This window comes from Eurosta solidaginis, chromosome 4 (assembly GCF_040869045.1).
Source record: "Eurosta solidaginis isolate ZX-2024a chromosome 4, ASM4086904v1, whole genome shotgun sequence".
Lineage (NCBI taxonomy): Eukaryota > Metazoa > Arthropoda > Insecta > Diptera > Tephritidae > Eurosta > Eurosta solidaginis.
Window position 1 is genome coordinate 153,494,744 of NC_090322.1, and position 20,795 is coordinate 153,515,538.

At 38.9% G+C, this 20,795-nt stretch overlaps 1 pseudogene; it reads left to right on the forward strand.

Moving 5' to 3' along the window:
- The first annotated feature begins 1,379 nt into the window (after positions 1–1,379).
- Positions 1,380–4,629, forward strand: LOC137248710 (venom allergen-1-like; annotated as a pseudogene).
- Positions 4,630–20,795: the final 16,166 nt, after the last annotated feature.

Sequence of the window (20,795 nt, forward strand, 5' to 3'; positions counted from 1 at the left end):
AAACATGTAGGTCCCGTCCGGCCAATTTCTAGGGAAAATCAAGAGGAGCACGACGCAAATTGGAAGAGAAGCTCGGCCTTAGATCTCTTCGAAGGTTATCGCGCCTTACATTTATTTATTTTTTTTATCCCTTTTTTCGTATTTGGTACAGAATTATGGCATTTTTTTCATTTTTCGTAATTTTCGATATCGGAAAAGTGGGCGTGGTCATAGTCGGATTTCGGCCATATTTTATACCAAGATAAAGTGACTTCAGATAAGTACGTGAACTAAGTTTAGTTAATATATATCGTTTTTTGCGCAAGTTATCGTGTTAACGGCCGAGCGGAAGGACAGACGTTCGACTGTGTATATAAACTGGGCGTGGGTTCAACCGATTTCGCCCATTTTTACAGAAAACAGTTATCGTCAAAGAATCTATGTCCCTACCAAATTTCACAAGGATTGGTAAATTTTTGTTCGACTTATGGCATTAAAAGTATTCTAGATGAATTAAATGAAAAAGGGCGTAGTTACGCCCATTTTGAAATTTTCTTTTATCTTTGTATTTTGTTGCACCATATCATTACTGGAGTCGAATGTTGACATAATTTACTTTTATACTGTAAAAATATTAAATTTTTTGTTAAAATTTGACTTAAAAAAAAAATTTTTTTTTAAAGTGGGCGTGTTCGTCATCCGAATTCGGTAATTTTTATTGCCACGCCCATTGTCCAAAATTTTTCTAATTTTCTATTTTGCGTCATAAGGTGAACGCACCTACCAAGTTTCAGCGCTTTATCCGTCTTGGGTAATTAATTATCGCATTTTTTCTGTTTTTCGAAATTTTCGATATCGAAAAAGTGGGCGTGGTTGTAGTCCGATTTCGTTCATTTTAAATAGCGATCGGAGATGAGCCCCCAGGAACCTACATACATACCAAATTTCATCAAGATACCTCAAAATTTACTCAAGTTATCGTGTTTACAGACGGACGGACGGACATGGCTAAGTGAGCTCTGCTCAGCTGAGTATAAAAAAGTGCATGAATTTTTATTGTATGTTTATGATATCCACATTGCAGTAATAAATATTTGTAAGCTTGCAAACAATAGCAAAAAATATTGAAGTATTTGCAGTGACGTCACATCTTATGCAACAATGAAATACAAAACATATTTTTCACTTTCCAAAAATAAGTTTTATTTAGTACGTTCAAAATGCCTTGATTCATAACTAATCATTCGACGCAGTTTATTGCAACAAATATTTGCTGTTGAATGCAAGAACCCCAACAACAAAAAACAAAATTTTTCGATTGTAATAGAAAAGTAACCTGAAAAAGTAATAATAAAAGCAAGCGCCACTTAGAGCACGTTTCACAGTATTGCATTTAACATTTAGATAACCGTACTTACAGTAAAAATATTTTAAATTAATTTAAACCAAAATATTCTGAGCAAATTCTGAACAATGGAGTGTAAATTCACGCTTTTGACTATTTTAGTCGCATCAGTTGGAATTGCCATGGCACAAAATTATTGCAGTAAATCATTATGTGGCAACTTACAACATATCGCATGCAATAATAATGGGGTAAGCGACAATATTGAAGCTAAATGGGGAAGCTTGATTATTTGAAGTAAAAAACTGCGTTCGACTGCGTTGGACTCTAGTAAATCGACTCTTTATTGTTGTTGTTGTGTTAACCGTGTGTCGTCCCATTCAACGGGTGTGACCACTCACAAATTGCCATGAAAATCCTCTAACAAAAGACGACAAGAAAACTAGCAGTTCAACAGGTGTGCGCCATAAGGTGGTTGGTGTTAAGGGCGTAGGTTCCACATTACAATTGAAAAGCTGGCAGGACATACATTACGTATGACAGAGTTAATTCTGGAGGAGTAAGAGTTTAACCTGTTACAGTATCCACAACGAAGCGGGATCTCATCATAGTGCTTATGGAGATGTTCTCTTAACCCACCTGGAGACGGAACTAGATCAAGCCATTGTTTGCTAGGCTGTCCAGGTTTGTGACAGTTTAGAAGAAACTGTCTGTTCAGCATTTCGTTATGCTCTTTAATGTTGAGCTCTTTGGCCTCGCTATGTAGGTGATGTTCAGGCGTCATAAGGAGACATCCTGTGGCAGTTCTGATTGCATCATTTTGACAGGCCTGCAGCCTTTTCCAGTATATGTTTTGAAGACCAGGCGACCAAACTAGTGACGCGTAGCACATGAGCGGCAGCCCAACTGCTTTGTACGTGGTTAACAACGTTTCTTCACCCTTTCCTCAAGTACTGCCGGCAATCGAATTGAGGATTTTGTTGCGGCTTTGTGCTTTAGAAGGTGAGAGTATTATCGAACGTTACTCCTAAGACCTTTGGGTGACTGACAGTCGGTAGCATAACACCACCAACGTGAACGTTCAATATTTGCGTCATCTGTTCCTCCCACGTCGTAAACAGAGTGGCCGTGGACTTTGTCGGTGATAATGACAGGTTGTGGGAGGGGAAGAAACTAGAAAGACTGGGGAGATAGCTGTTTATTCTAGAAACTAATTCATCTATTGGAGGGCCGGATCTCGTTATCATTATCGTGCAGTCGTTGGCATAGGAAATGCTCGTAATTGTTTTTGGAGGGGAAGGGAGCTCTGATATGTTGAAATCAAACAGATGCCGAGATAGGGAAGGTTTGAACCTTCTTTGTCTTGGATTAGGGTGCCGTGGTTGACTATGTCAAAATCTTAAGACAGCTCGAGTGCTGCGAGTACCGTCCTGTGATGGGGTGTTTCCTAGTTTCCCAGGCTTTAGTGGTGGAATTATTCCAGCCATTTTCTATTGTTCGGGAATGACAAAGGACTACAACGGCTGGTTGAAATTTTGCGTTAGGTAGTTTATTCCTTCAACACCAAGGCTTTTTAACATTCTTCAACCTTTGTGGGACAGCAGATAAAGATTGATTTGTCTTCCCAGTTAGCTTTTTATTATTTAATAAATGTCCGCTTTTCAGAGGTGATAAAATTAGCTGGTCGCTGTACTGATTGGAGTATGGACAGTTGGTCATATTGTAAGATAAGCATCGGCCGCCCTTCGACGCAGTTTACGAACCTCGCGCTGACGATAGAAATGTCGGGCGAGCCGTGACAGTTACCTGATGGGGTTACAGATGGGTGGACACGCCTTGAAGGATTTAGGCGTTGTCGTGTGTGCTATCCGACTGCTTCTGGAGTACCTTGTGTTGATTTAATGGTACTTTTGATTTGCGGCACGTTGCAACGAATGCGGTCGGACGGTTGCCATTGCTAAGCCCGTAACCTCTTTGAAGGTGCCATCGGCATGATTCAGGCATGAACTGCATTGGACCGATTTCACGATAATAAATATTCTTAGCTTGCATACGGAGCACACGGTGTGGAGGACTAGGAGTTGATAACTCCTTCTTACTGATGGGTTGGAGCGGCCGCGTTAGCTGAAGGCACCGTTTGGCGCGAGCAACAGCGGACAGTTCGATGACCCACAAAAGTTTTTTAGAACGACGAACATTGGGTTGTAACCCAGAGCAACTCGAACGGTTCAACCATCTTTTACACATGCCACATTGACAAGAGTAAGACCGTCTGAGGTAGATGCGTACGCCGTACGCAAAAATTTTCAAAGTTGCGACCTTAGAAAGCTTTCATCGTTAACCATTTCAAAGAGATAAATATTTATCCACATTTTATGCCACTCCAACAGAATTTCGCTGCTCGTTGCACAAATCCAACATTGCTTCAATTAACAGAAGCACAAAAAAATATCATACTTCAAGTGCATAATTATAGGCGTAATCAGGTTGCCGGTGGTCAAACCAAACTACAGCCAGCCTGTCGCATGACCACAATGCAATAGTTAGTTAATTGTTGTATTCCTAGATAGAATTGAACATCTAGTTGACAATCGCAAAAGTTAAAACTAATAACAATGCAATGGGATGATGAATTAGCCCGTATAGCAGCCTTCAACGTAAAACAATGTCAAATGAAACATGATGCCTGCCGTAATACAAATACTTTCAGTCAATCCGGACAAAACTTGGTAATGGTCACATTCCAGGCGGGCACATTGAATGTTCCGGAAATCTTACGTAAAACCATTAATATATGGTATAATGTAATCAGCAATGTGCAAATTCGCAGATAAATCGCTATCCGAACGGATATAGTGGACCGTAAGGTTTCGAAGATTTTTTCATTATTTTATTGTATTCCATAATGGTAATTATGTCACTCATTTATCTCATTTTAGTGTTATTGGTCACTTCACTGTAATGGTCGCCGACCGGAATATTCGGGTTGGTTGTGCTGCAGAAACTTATAAAGCGACGGCTGCTAATATCAGCAGCTTCCTGATGGCATGTAATTATGCAACAACAAATATAGTAAATCGGCCGATTTATAAAACATGTGCAACTGCCGCCTCGGGTTGTACAACTGGAAAAAATACCAATTACCCAAATCTTTGTTCGACATCTGAGTCTTGTTCAGTTTAAGTAACTTGAAGAGCTTTTCAGAAATATCCATTTAAATCTCATGGATAGGCTGGATATGCAAAAATGTGTCCACACAGCGTATGCTTATTTAACTTATGGAGAATAAAAGCGGAATAAAGCAAGTTTTGTTATATTATTGGGGGGAAATTCGCCAAATGTATGTATTCCAGGTACGGACTTTGTCAGGATAAGGTGCCGATTTCCAGCTGTTCCGGCTCGTTGATGTCCTCGTCAACGCAAATGACGACAGCACCGCCATACAAGAAGAAGGAAAATAGGACCTTGCGACGTCTGCTACAGTAGGCATATGAATGAAAACGCTACGAACCACGGTGTTGGATTTTTCGTGGGAAAAAGACTATGACTCCTATTACTTTCGCTAACAGCTGTGAATGAGCGTGTAGGTGCGACCGCATCTAGGCGAAGATTTTCAACATAACGTTTATTTGTGCATACCCTCCAATAGATTATGCAGATGAGAAGACCTTTCTGTTTAAACTTTAAAGGAAATATGATGGCTGACCCCGCCAAGGTATAAAAATCATGCTTGGCGACTTAGTCAACAGTGATGGCAGTGGTGTGATGGTAGCGTGCTCCGCATACCACACCGAGAGTCCTGGGTTCAACTCCCGTGCAAAGTAACGTCAAAAATGTAGAAAAAAGTTTTTTCAAAACAGGTTTTCTAATCGGGGTCGAGGGGAAAGTGTTAAGCAAAAACTCCGAGCGTATTTCTGCTATGAAGATATTCGCAGTGAAAACTCATCTGCCAGATGCTTCTCGGAGCCGACGTAATAACATGTGGGTCCCGCCCCGAAAAATTTTGGATTTTCATTTTTTTGATTTTCATCAGCCATGATACGCACTCGTCTCTTTGCATCTAAGAAAGTGCAAGCAGTTGCCATAGAGGAGCACGGAAAATACAGCTGACTCATTCTACTCGGCTCTTAGACTTTCTAACTTCGACCTAGAAATGTAAGCGATCAGTGGGCACATATTTCTCGTTAATTCCGTACTGCCAAAGGTTTCTAGAAAGCCCGTAAAAGCAACTGGTACAATGAGGAATGTGGCGGTCAAACTGATCGATAGCAAATGTACGGGGTCAAGCCGCAGTCATAAGGCTTAATCAGTTCGCTGACATTGGGCGTTATTGTTTAGAACTTTATACATAATGTTTAACACCGAAATGACCGTTCCAGTCGATTGGGCAGAGCAGACTTAAAACCCAATCCGGACCGAACGTGTTTTGCATAAGAGTTCATGCATGCTTTTTCCAACACTCCTCCGGCGGGTAATCCGTTGTTACGCGGAGCCTTGTTATTCCTCAGTTTGGATATTGCTAATTTCATAGCCGGTAGAAGGAACGCATATTCCACCAAAAGCGATTGGAGTATCGGTTTTGTCTTCTCCCTCGCTAGATATCAGTGGGTCAGTGGGGAGCAATGCTCCACCGTTCAAGCACACTTCGTTCGCTAGTAGTTAAGTTTCCATTGTCAATCAACCAAAATTTCGGACTTACGAAGCGGCATTTAAATCTTTTAAATATTTAGAAACATCACCGGCAAGAAAAGGGAAGCAAACTACCAAAAAGCGGAAGTTTGCGGATGATGCCCTGGGCTCGAATTCAACCTCTTTTGCTTCTAGTGTACCTATTCCGGTATCTTCCTCGAACTCAATATCTTCTTCTTTACCTATTCCTGTCTCTACCCCTAGCCTTGGCAACGATGTTAATCAGGGGAATCCCCCACCACATACACCTTCTTCGACGGCGTTAACGGTGACGCCGTCGACCTCATCTGCTCCTATTTCGTCCATAACTTTTGGAAATCAGCTGTTAATTTACCAAGCCCTAATAATGCGGAAATTACGGTTGGAAGACAACTTGTTCCTCCAAGAAAAGCTATCTTTGTATGCCGCTTCTCAAGTGATACAACTGCAGACGATATAAATTATTTATATCGTCCAAAATAAAGCCGAACGAACTGCATATAAGAAAATTTACATTTGACCATGTTAGACGCATCGCTTCTTTCAATATAGATGTTTCTGCAGATTGTTTTGAGATACTTTTGGATAAGTCTTTCTGGGCAGATGGAGCGTTAATCCACGAATTTACGTCTAGGTCTCGAAATGTCGCTCTCACTCCATGACCTATTCCTGCCTCAAAAATCTAGTCGTAGACCTTGGAATCAACTTCTATTACCAGAATATGAGGGGCTTGAACACTAAAATAATAGGTCTTTTTCTTAGCAGCCATGACCTTGCTTTGGAGGTGTACCGAAACCTGGCTAAAACCTCATGTACTCAACTCTGAAATTACACCTTTCCCCCCATTTACACGGTACTTGTTTTACACGATTTCGCTTTTACACGGTTCATAAATCAGCAAAATTTGAAAAACTCCGAAGATTCACAAATCATTAAAAACCTTTTTGAGTCCCCTTGGCAACACTGATTGCAATATTGAGGGATTCCCCTTATTGTGAATATGTATGTACATAACCAAACGCAGAGTATGTAGTTCATGTGGAAGGAAAATCGTTTGATGAAAATTTGAACAAAAAGCCATAATTTTTACTATTTTTGCGAGTTTTTTTAGTTTGAACTGGTAATTTATCGATTGATCTTTTCGTGAACCTTCATGAGTACATGTGTGACTTGTGTTAATTTTTATACGAAATTTTTGAAAAGAACGTCAAAGTAAAGTCGGTGGTGGTGTCTTAATCGCCGTAGATGCTTGCCTATCTGCTGAAGAAATTCTGTTTCCTGAAGCTGACGAAATCGAATTTCTTTGCGTTCGTATCAAACTCTTATCTATGCATTTATACATTACATCCTCCGCAATCTGACCTACAGTTATGCAACAAACACGCTTCGATTATAATGTCTGTGACTTCTTTGGCTACTTCTTCTGACTTGATTGTAGTTCCTGGTGATTTTAATTTACCGTGTGTAACGTGGAATATGATTGATGGTTGCTTGGTTCCATGTTCTTCTCGAGAAATCTTTAACGAGTTCGTAAACAACCTTGCAGATAGTGGGCTTTTTCAGGTTAACGGCATTCTGAATAAGTTTGGTAAATGCTTGGACCTAATATATATCAGTGATAATTCTAGATTCTCTTTAGTCCGAACTGACCCGTTGGTACTGCCTGAAGATGTATATCACCCTGCATTGGAGTTAATTGCTGAAACCTTTAGCCTTCCGAAACAACGTAACACCTATAATAGTTCGTCTGCTGCTATGTTTTTGTTTAGGAAAACTGACTTCAGGAACTTAAGAAATTAGCTTTCCGTTATAGTTTGGCCCGATTATAGTGGAGATGTTGACGAGAGCGTTCATCATTTTACTAGTGCTTTACACCTCATATTTCGTGCTTGTATTTCCCAAACTAATAGCGTTAGAGTTTCAGTAAATACTGGTTGGTGCACCAAGGAATTAAACTGCTTGAAAAATCAGAAAACGCGTTGATTTAAGAGATATAAAAAATCTGGACTTCCAAATGACTATAGCAGATATTCTATTCTACGTCTTAAATATAATTCTTTGAACAAAGAGCGTTACAAAGACTACATTAATAAGATTAAGCTGCAACTTTCCTCTAATCCCTTTCCCATTTCCCTAAATCCCGTCATGAAATTTAAGGACTTGGTTTCAAGTGACATCAGTGTGGCATCAGTTGCCGATATGTTTGCTGATTTCTTTAAATCAAACTACGCACAAAATTGCGTGCCCGTCCAATCGAATGTTCTTTTTAGCTCGCCACTGCTTTGCGGTGTACGAGCCCCTTCGATATCCTGTAACGACGTGTTTTTACACCTAGAAAACCTAAAAACTTCTTATGCCAGTGGTCCCGACGGCATTCCTTCTGTTGTTCTAAAAAGTTGCGCGGAATATTTGTATCGGCCCTTAACGAATATTTTTAATGCTTCTCTAAAGCAAGGTGTATTTCCCTGTTTCTGGAAATAGTCTTTTATTATACCACTGTACAAAAGTGGTAGTAAATCATGTGTTGCAAAATATAGAGGCATTGCAAAACTTAGCGAAATACTTAAACTTTTCGAATACATTATAACTAAACAACTAGCTCATTCAGTTTCTCCTATCATTAACCCAGCTCAGCATGGCTTCTGCAAAGGCAAGTCAACTGAGACCTGATGGAATTTACTACTCATGCCTACAGAAACATTAGAAGTAACCTGCAACCGATGTAATTTACACGGATTTCAGCAAAGCTTGCGATAAGGTTTCCCACACTATTCTCACTTATAAACTTAATGTTTTAGGCTTCCACCTCAACTTCTGTGTTGGATTTCCTCTTCCTTAAAAGGAAGGAAACAAAAGATGTTATTTAAAAACAGCGAATCTCAATTCATTAGGGTTACTTCTGGCGTACCGCAAGGTAGTCACCTTGGTCCTTTGCTTTTTTTTTGCTATTTATTAATGATCTTCCAAGCGCGTTAACTCATTCCAAGATTTTGATGTATGCTGACGATGTAAAGCTTTTTAAACCTATACTCACCCCGGAAGACAGATTGCTCCTTCAAGAAAATCTCGATAGTTTAGACAAGTGGTGCAATATTAATGATATGAGTCTCAACCTAAATAAATGTAAATTCATGAGTTTTGGTAGAAAATCATTTCAAGTGCACAACTACATGGTTGGTGACTACCGGCTGGAGCAAGTCACTAGATTTATTGACCTGGGTGTTACATTTGACCCAAAACTTAACTTTAAATTTCATATTGAAACTTGCGTGACCCGATCGAAAGGAAATCTTGCTTTTGTTAAATGATGGTCTAAGAAATTTAATGGCCCCTACGTTACAAAATCTCTCTTTACTGCTTTAGAGAGACCTATATTGGAGTATGCATCAATCGTTTGGAACCTGCGGTATCAAATCTATCGTGACAAGCTTGAATCGGTTCAAAAACAATTCCTACTTTTTGCTTTGAGTCATTTGGCGTGCGATCCAACAAGAAATCTTCCCTCTTACAACAGTCCGTTAAAGCTTATAAACCTCCCTTCTCTCGAGAGTCACAGGGAAATGCTTGATGTGTTGTTTATGGTGAAATTATAGAGAGGAACGGTGAATAGCCCGTTTTTACTTAGCGAGATCAAATTTAATGTTCCCATGAGGCTATCGAGGCATTTCCATCCGTTTTTTTTGAGCACATGTAGGTCGAATTTCGAAATGCACGAAGCTCTTCGTTGTTTGTGCCTGGATTTCAACAAGCATAAGGTGTATTTTATTTGAGTTAAATTAGTATATATGTATACATATTTCAAATAAATAACTATAACTTACAGTTAGTCCATTTTATGTATATATAATATAGCAGCTCTTTCTGAGCGGTTCGCGTCAGCCCCCTTCTGAGCACCTCTCGGTAGCCCCCTACTGGACAATCAGCTCCTTTCTGAGCAATGCCAGTCAGCTCCTTTCTGAGCAGCTTCGCCCGCCCCTTACTGGGCATACGTATACAAAACTCATACCCTCTTGTAAAGTTAAGTTATTTATTTAAACTATAGCGCATATAATTATACATGTCACCTCTTAATATCAAATATGTAACTATAACCCTTAAGATCGTTTACTTAATATTTTTCACTGCACATTCGTTTTGTATAAGACATACTATTTTTAAATGTACTGCTATTTGCTATTTAGTCTGTTTAAACTGCTCAACTTGTAGACTAATAAATAAATAAATAAATAGATAATAATAAAAAAAATACTGCAGGAACCTGCCCTGGTATAAAACCTTCCATCATCCACTGGTTTTCTTTTGTAGAATTTCCTTCTCAGTAGGTGCTTCTCTTCTTTCTTCGTATCACTATAAGGCTCCGAATCACCACAATCGCATGCAACGTAGTCCTACTAGCCTCACCATTCCGGAGAAAAATGTCATAAGTTCACATTAATCATTTTGTAAGGCGAAGCCACTTTATACATATATATCGATCCATTAACGTAAGCGAAACTCACCGTTGGGTGATCAAATATTTAATATCTCCTGAGCACAACTAAGTATAAAAGTCTAACATCTTATCGCTCCAGTATGTATTCAGATATAACCAAATTAATTGAAAAGATAAAAAATTAAAATGAAAAATTAATTCAATAGGTTGATCAGTACTGCAAACCAATTTTGAACAGAGCTGGATTTAAAAATAAATAATAGTTTAAAAAAACTAAAAAAAAACCCGCTTTTATAGCTAACCGAACTAAAAAATAGGAAATAATTTTCAATTAAAAAGAGTTTATATAACAGTAGTAGAAGGTCAAACAATCGTTTATAGTTAATCACCTCAAAATAAAATTATAATAAAATTTAAGTTATTAACAGAATAATTTAATTCAGAGCAAAAAGCGTGGGGTGCATTTGACTACATTTCATATCTTTCCTCTCAGATAGTTGCCAATAGAATGATTGTAACATTCAATATCAAGCACCCCACCCTATTTACTGTGAATTAAATTATTCTGTTAATAACTTAAATTTTATTATAATTTTATTTTGAGGGGATTAACTATAAATGATTGTTTGACCTTCTGCTACTGTTATATAAACTCTTTTTAATTGAAAATTATTTTCTATTTTTTAGTTCGGTTAGCTATAAAAGCGTGTTATTTAGTTTTTATACTCAGTTGAGCAGAGCTCACAGAGTATATTAAGTTTGATTGGATAACGGTTGGATGTACATATATAAAGGAATCGAGATAGATATAGACTTCCATATATCAAAATAATCAGAATCGAAAAAAATTTGATTGAGCCATGTCCGTCCGTCCGTCCGTCCGTTAACACGATAACTTGAGTAAATTTTGAGGTATCTTGATGAAATTTGGCATGTAGGTTCCTGAGCACTCATCTCAGATCACTATTTAAAATGAACGATATCGGACTATAACCACGCCCACTTTTTCGATATCGAAAATTTCGAAAAACAGAAAAAGTGCGATAATTCATTACAAAAGACAGATAAAGCGACGAAACTTGTTAGATGAGTTGAACTTATGACGCAGAATAGAAAATTAGTAAAATTTTGGACAATGGGCGTGGCACCGCCCACTTTTAAAAGAAGGTAATTTAAAATTTTTGCAAGCTGTAATTTGGCAGTCGTTGAAGATATCATGATGAAATTTGGCAGCAACGTTACTCCTATTACTATATGTACGCTTAATAAAAATTAGCAAAATCGGAGAAGGACCACGCCCACTTTAAAAAAATTTTTTTTTTAAAGTAAAATTTTAACAAAAAATTTAATATCTTTACAGTATATAAGTAAATTATGTTAACATTCAACTCCAGTAATGATGTGGTGCAACAAAATACAAAAATAAAAGAAAATTTCAAAATGGGCGTGGCTCCGCCCTTCTTCATTTAATTTGTCTAGGATACTTTTAACGCCATAAGTCGAACAAAAATTAACCAATCCTTTTGAAATTTTGTAGGGGCATAGATTTTATGACGTTAACTGTTTTCTGTGAAAATGGGCGGAATCGGTTGATGCCACGCCCAGTTTTTATACACAGTCGTCCGTCTGTCCTTCCGCATGGCCGTTAACACGATAACTTGGGCAAAAATCGACATATCTTTAATGAACTTAGTTCACGTGCTTACTTGAACTCACTTTATCTTGGTATGAAAAATGAACGAAATCCGACTATGACCACGCCCACTTTTTCGATATCGAAAATTACGAAAAATTAAAAAAATACCATAATTCTATACCAAATACGAAAAAAGGGATGAAACATGGTAAGGTAATTGGATTGTTTTATTGACGCGAAATATACCTTTAGAAAAAACTTTATAAAATGGTTGTGACACCTACCATATTATGTAGAAGAAAATGAAAAAGTTCTGCAGGGCGAAATAAAAAACCCTTAAAATCTTGGCAGGTATTACATATATAAATAAATTAGCGTTATCCAACAGATAATGTTCTGGGTCACCCTGGTTCACATTTTGGTCGATATCTGGAAAACGCCTTCACATATACAACTACCACCAATCCGTTTTAAAACTCTCGTTAATGCCTTTAATTTGATACCCATATCGTACAAACTCATTCTAGAGTCCCCCCTGGTCCACCTTTATGGCGATATCTCGAAAAGGCGTCCACCTATAGAACTAATCCCCACGCCCTTTTAAAATACTCATTAACACCTTTCATTTGATACCCATATCGTACAAACATATTCTAAAGTCACCCCTGGTCCACTTTTATGGCGATATTTCGAAACGGCAACCACCTATAGAAATAAGGCCCACTCCCTTTTAAAATACTCATTAACACCATTCGTTTTTTGATGCCCATATTGTACAAGCAAATTCTAGGGTCACCCCTGGTCCACCTTTATGGCGATATCTCGAAACGGCGTCCACTTATGGAACTAGGTATTACTCCCTTTTAAAATACTCATCAACACCTTTCATTTGATACCCATATCGTACAAACGCATTCTAGAGTCAACCCTGATCCACCTTTATGGCTATATCCCTAAATGGCGTCCACCTATAGAACTATGGCCCACTCCCTCATAAAATACTCTTTAATGCCTTTCATTTGATACGCATGTCATACAAACACATTCCAGGGTTTCCCTCGGTTCATTTTCCTACATGGTTATTTTCCCTTATGTTGTCACCATAGCTCTCAACTGAGTATGTAATGTTCGGTTACACCCGAACTTAACCTTCCTTACTTGTTTTAAACTATTATTTATTTTTAATTTTTTAGTTCAAGTAATTTTAAAAGTTTTAGTAGAGTGATGAAACCTCGAAACGCCAGCGGTCCATGGATGAATCCAACCCCACGGCACCGGAAAGGCGAAGACGCAGGGAGGTTGGACGCGGTCTTTCACCGAAATTGCCAAGGGTCGGCAGATCATTGGCATTATAGACGAGAGCACCGAAGATGGCAGGATCCCGAAACAACAGTGGAAGTGGCCGCGCTCGCTACGGTGGCCGTTAAGGTTAAGAAAGACAACCCTGGTCCACCGCCATCTTACACCGATGCACGGTGGTTCCAAGGCAATGTCAAGCTAATTGCCTGTGACGACGCCAGGTCAGTAAACCTCTATAGGGCCGCCGTCACGCTGATAGGGGTGGTATATCCGGGCGCATGCCTCAAGGTTGTGGGGGCGCGTGATATCCCCTCACGACCAAGGGCTAGAGCCTGGGTTCCAGTGACGCCAACGGACCCAGCTGACATCCTGGATAACCCGCCACAGGTTTGGAAGTCAACCCGGCTAAAACCGAGCTTGTTCTCTTCACGAGGAGGTACAAAGTACCAAATCTTACACCGCCAAGAATTGGGGGTACGTTCTTAGCGTTTAGCGATCAAGTCAAATATTTAGGAGTCATTCTGGATAGGAAGCTATTATGGAGTGACCATATAGTGGAGCGATACAAGAAGGCAGCAGCAGAGCTGTCCACCTGCAAGAGAGCAATTGGCAACTCCTGGGGATTCTCCATTAAGGTGACCTACTGGATTTACACACCCATTGTGCGCCCGATTCTTCTTTATGGTGCCTTGGTCTGGTGGCCTGCACTAGCTAAAAGTATCTATCTTAAAATGCTTTAAAAGATGCAACGGAGTTCGGAGCTCTGCATTACCGGGGCTCTAAGCTCCACTCCAGATTCCGTTACATACATACATGGATACATAAATACATAGATAGATACAGGCCAAGCTAATAAAAGCGTGTTAAAAAGGGCTCCAGTATGCTCTTTCGTAGATGAGCCATGCATCCACTTCTATCATTAATAAAGGAATGCGTTTTTCGCATTATGTGCTATGTTTCAAATCTATGGCCATTTGGTGTGGCCATAAGTTCAATTGACCTTATGTCCGTTAACCTTATGTCACCCCACCATCACATTATTGCATTGTCATCGAGCTTTGATACGTGTGCAAAGTTTCAATCAAACTTATGGCCACTCAAAGTGGTAATAACGCGAATTGACCTTATGGCCGTTGACCTTATGTCACCACACCATCACATTAATGCATTGTCATCGAGCCTTGATACGTGTGCAAAGTTTCAATCAAACTTATGGCCATTCAAAGTGGTAATAAGGCCAATTGACCTTATGGCCGTTGACCTTATGTCACCACACCACCACATTAATGCATTGTCATCGGTCCTTGATACGTATGCAAAGTTTCAAATTAATCAGATTTCTAGAAACCGGTGAAAATTAAGCTCAAAGATTCTGTTACATACAGGCCAAGCTATACAAGCGTGTTAAAAACGAACATCAGTCGTTCCCAGATTTATATATTACTTACTTATTGATTATCCGTCTTTAACCAGATGACCGAATATTATTGTACCTTAGGTTTTTATTTCCTTATTATTTCTACAATGCTCTTCATAGTAGTCCAGTGAGAGATGTTTCGAGCTGTTTACGATTATGGGGACATTAACTATTGGTCCTAAAATGAAATTATTAAAACGAATTTTTAAAAATGAACACTTTTAACTTTATTGTTCAAAAGAAGATCTGATCCACGGCTGAAAACCGCTTCGAACCGAACCGCATCATAGGCCCAACCACTTGCTGTTTTGGGGCTTTGAACCGAGCCATGAACCCAACCGAATTTATTTTAAAATTAAAAAAAAAAAAAAAAGCCTTTTAAGAATTAATGAGTTTAACATCGTTAAATGATAATTGTTATTCAATTATTATTTTTGGTTTTATTGGGAAAAACTGAAAAGAAGGAAACATTTACTGGCATATTGCGATGTTACCATTTCGAAAACCGCCACGTCATCATCGTCAGGCAATTTCGTAATGTTTATTTCAACAGGTTTTACCGGGAATCGAACCGCGGTCAAACTGCTGAAATCACAATCGCTATTGGGCTATTGTGTGGTATTGGCTTTCTTGGCTTGTTTCAGTTTTATGCCATTTTCACGCTCTCGCACAATTTCATCGCTGTGCCCGACGGGTCAAACTCGGAGGGCGAAAGTAGTGGAGAGTCAACGAGCACCGTTATGGAAAAGCATACGAATCCAAGCGGAGAAGTAGAGTGGACAAAGGCACTGAGCAGAAAGAGTAAGAGGGCTCGATCGCAGTACCATACAGCACTAAGAGTTTTCCTACGCTTTGGAGCAGTGGTGGACCCAACGAAGTGAATGCTTGGAGTGTGCCCAGGATTCGGTAGTAATAGGTCGACGATTTTTCAATAGGTTTGCTGAGAGAAACCCTTGGTACTGCATCACCTCTACTGTAGACCCAGGTTATCAATCAACTGCGGATGCGGTTCTAAGATGGACCCGTCAAACTTACGACGTATGCAGATAACGTTGCAGTTTCCATAAGTGCCTTCCAACTATTAGCTGTTTGATGGATCAGGCGCATTGGGATGTAAACAACTGCGCATGTATTGTCGGGTTAACAGCCAAAGCAGAGAAGACAGATATGGTCTTATTTATTAAGAGGTACAAGGTCCCAAATTGGACTAAGCCAAAGCTAGGAGGGTAGATCCTGCAGGAGAAACCAGGCACAAAATATCTAGCAATCACTCATAAATTGTGGTGGAAGCTCAACGTGAACGAGAAAATAAGGAATGTCTCGACGACATTTTATGCATGTAAAAGAATGCTAGGGTGTACGTGGGGTTTATCGCCCTCTCTCTCTCATTTGCAGTGATTGAAAAGCCTATCCTATACTAAAGAGTCCTTGTTTGCTGGACAGCCAAAAACAAACCTACCTCAAACAAGTAAGGAAGGCTAAGTTCGGGTGTAACCAAACATTACATACTCAGCTGAGAGCTTTGGAGACAAAATAAGGGAAAATCACCATTTAGCAAAATGAACCTAGGGTAACCCTGGAATGTGTTTGTATGACATGTGTATCAAATGAAAGGTGTTAATGATTATTTAAAACGTAGTGGGCCTTAGTTCTATAGGTGGACACCTTTTCGAGATATGGCAATAAGGGTGGACCAGGGGTGACTCTTGAATGCGTTTGTACAATATGGATATAAAACGAAAGGTATTAATGAGTATTTTAAAAGGGAGTGGACCTTAGTTCTATAGGTGGACGCCTTCTCCAGATATAGCCATAAAGGTGGACCAGGGGTGACTCTAGAATATGTTTGTAAGATATGGGTATCAAATGAAAGGTGTTAATGAGTATTTTAAAAGGGCGTGGGGCTTAGTTCTATAGGTGGACGCCTTCTCGAGATATAGCCATAAAGGTGGGCCAGGGGTGACTCTAGAATGTGTTTGTACGATATGGGTATCAAATTAAAAGTATTAATGAGGGTTTTAAAAGGGAGTAGCCCTTAGTTGTATATGTGAAGGTGTTTTCGAGATATCGACCAAAATGTTGACCAGGGTGACCCAGAACATCTTCTGTCGGGTACCGCTAATTTATTTATATATGTCATACCACGAACAGTATTCCTCCCAAGATTCTAAGGGCTTTCGATTTCTCCCTGCAGAACTTTTTCTATTTCTTCTACTTAATATGGTAGGTGTCACACCCATTTTACAAAGTTTTTTCTAAAGTTATATTTTGCGTCAATAAACCAATCCAATTACCATGTTTCATCTTTTTTTTATATTTGGTACAGAATTATGGCATTTTTTCATTTTTCGTAGTAATTTTCGATATCGGAAAAGTGGGCGTGGTCATAGTCGGATTTCGGCCATATTTTATACCAAGATAAAGTGACTTCAGATAAGTACGTGAACTAAGTTTAGTTAAGATATATTATTTTTTCCGACAGACGGTCGACTGTGTATAAAAACTGGGCGTGGCTTCAACCGATTTCGCCCAGTTTTACAGAAAACAATTATCGTCAAAGAATCTATGTCCCTACCAAATTTCACAAGGATTAGTAAATTTTTGTTCGATTTATGGCATTAAAAGTATTCTAGACGAATTAAATGAAAAAGGGCGGAGTTACGCCCATTTTAAAATTTTCTTTTATCTTTGTATTTTGTTGCACCATATCATTACTGGAGTTGAATGTTGACATAATTTACTTATATACTGTAAAGACGTTAAATTTTTTGTTAAAATTTCACTTTAAAAAAATTTTTTTTAAAGGGTGGAATTGTTCATCATCCGATTTTGCTAATTCTTATTTAGAACACATATAGCAACAGGAGTAACGTGTCTACCAAATTTCATCATGATATCTTCAACGACTGCCAAATTACAGCTTGCAAAACTTTTAAATTACCTTCTTTTAAAAGTGGGTGGTGCCACGCCCATTGTCCAACGCACCTATCAAGTTTCATCGCTTTATCCGTCTTTGGTAATGAATTATCGCACTTTTTCAGTTTTTCGAAATTTTTGATATCGAAAAAGTGGGCGCGGTTGTATTCCGATTTCGTTCATTTTAAATAGCGATCTGAGATGAGCGCCCAGGAACCTACATACCAAATTTCATCAAGATACCTCAAAATTCACTCAAGTTATCGTGTTTACAGACGGACGGACGGACGGACGGACTTGGCTAAATGAATTTGTTTTTTCACCCAGATCATTTTGATATATAGAAGTATATATCTATTTCGATTAGTTTATGCCGTTACGGATTACCGTTATACGAACAAAGTTAATATACTCTGTGAGCTCTGCTCAGCTGAGTATAAAAAGAGCCTATCAGTGATTAGTATAACGTGAGCCCTGAAAACATCCATTTTGCGCATTTCATCTGTGTCGCGTAAAACATGTCGAGGCTCAATACCTTGGGGCATACCATAGTAGTAGAGCGTTATCAAATCCTAGATGAACAGACTACATTATTCCGTACTTGCTCTTTGAATGAGTTCTTAGAGCCACAAAAGAGGTGGATGGTTGGCACAAAATGGCAGAATAGGCGATACACGTTTACACCGATGGTCCCTTAGTTATGGAAGGACATAAACAGGTCCTATGAGCTGCCATATCACTGTTGTGTGTAACCAAAGCAGTATAAATACTGTAAGAAAGGAGCTAAACGGCAGCCACGTCCACTCTTTTATTGGGCAAGATTAAGAGAGGACGAGAACTGCTTATGCTTGACTAAGCAGGAAAGTCCTAAACTTGAGCTGCAGCTACCTACGAACGAACGTACAAAAAACGTGTCAGCTGACACGAACTATCTTATGAATGTGCAATGTAAACGAAAACTCACCGACGTTCAACGCACGTACCTACGTAACCCGGAACGTAGAAATCAAAACAATATTGATCTTTTCCGTAAGAACGTGTCAGCTGATCGCTCTCTCACTAGACAGAGTTGCCTAGTAAACTTTTGTGCGCTAATTTTTGACCGTATGCAGTTTTATGAAAAAACACCTAATTAAAGTTTGAAAAATTGTGAAAATAAATTCCAAATAGTTATGTAAAAGTGCAGGTTATAAATATGTAATCCATTTATACTTATTTAATATTAATACCATCCATTTACATCATCAAAAATTAAAATAGAAAAGGTTGATGTTTCCATAAGCATGCATTCGTTGCCACTACGGGCATAAATTTCGCTCAAATGTATGTACGTGCGGCATACATAACGTGACCATACGTCCCGATTTGGGCGGGAACGTCCCGCTATGAGGCTGTCTGTCCCGCTGTCCCCTGAGAGGCCTAAATGTCCCGCTTTCCCGCAACAGAATACGCAACAGAGAAAAAATCTACCAGTTTTTCTAGAAATGGTTCATAACGGCAGCCCTGTAATATCAGCTGATTATGTCAAGTTTGTATGCATTCTTTCAATGGCCGAGAAGAAAAATACGGGAATAATAAAACAATTACTTTGCAGTTATTCGTGGTTATAACATTAAAAAATGCCGAAACATATGTGTACTTTTAATATTACTTTGCAAAGTAAGTACCCATTTATAAAACAAAGAAGTGGGATAGCCGATGTTACGTACGAAAAGTGTTGTACTGATTTTAGTGTCGGACATGGTGGCACGAGCGATATTGAAAAGCACTTGAGATCTTAAAGACACAAGATTTCTGATCAAGCTGCTGCTTCAATATCAACAATGCTTAATTTTTTTAAAAGAACTGATTTACCAACTTCCAAAGATTTGGATATACCTGCAGCAGAGTGTGCATGGGCGTACCATACTGTGCAAGAAAACCATAGTTTTCGCTCAAATGATTGTGCCTCTAATTTAATACAAACATGTTTGTAGCAAACATTTAAATGTGCTCGTACAAAATCACAGGCCATAATTGTAAATGTGTTAGCACTATGTTATTGGAGGAGTTAAAAGAGTTAGGATGCCCACTGCATATCTTTATTAACGGATGCTTCCACCCACGGGTCAGTGAAGATATTTCCCATTTAAGTTAGGTACTTTTTACCACAGGAAGGCCTCAAAGTGAAAAGTTTAGAGTTTCGGGAGCTTCCAGGAAAATTATCTGATATAATTAGCGATTATTTGATACAAGTATTACGTTTCAATCGTTTGAATAAAAAAGTTATGGTATTTTGTGGAGACAATACGAACTGCAATTTTGGGGGAAAGAATAGAAAAGGAAAAAATAATGTTTTCGCAAAATTAAACCAAATGATTGGACGGCAGCTCATTGGCATTGGCTGTGCAGCCCACGTAGTTCACAACGCTATAAAAACAGCTGCAGATTGTCTCCCTGTTAATTTGGAGTGCATGATTGTAAAAATCTATTCATTCTTCTACATCTACAGTGTTCGAGTAGAAGCTCTCAAAGAGTTTTGTCATTCCACCGACACAGAGTATAATGCGGCAGTTACTCACGAACGTACGTACCAAAAACGTGTCAGCTGACACGACCTATCTTATGAGTGTGCAATGTAAACGAAAACTCACCGACGTGCAACGCCCGTACGTACGTAGCCCGGAACGCAGAAATCAAAACAATTTTGATTTTTTCCGTAAGAACGCTCTCTCACTAGACAAAGTTGCCTAGTAAACTTTTGTGCGCTAATTTTTGACCGTTTGCAGTTTTATGCAAAGACACCTAATTGAAGTTTGAAAAATTGTGAAAACAATTCTAAATAATTATGTAAAAGTGCAGATTATAAATATGTGATCTATTTATATTTATTTAATATTAATTCCAGCCTTTTACAACATCAAAAATTAAATTGGAAAAAGTTGATGTTTCCATAAGCATGCCTGCAAAATGGTCAATGGCAACAGTGCTTAGCTGTAAACAATACACACACAAATATGTTATGTACATGTACACAGACGCACACATTGATTCCTACGGGCTTGAGGGTTCGCTCCAACGTGTTTTGTACGACAAACGTCCGTTCGTACGGCACACGTCGGTG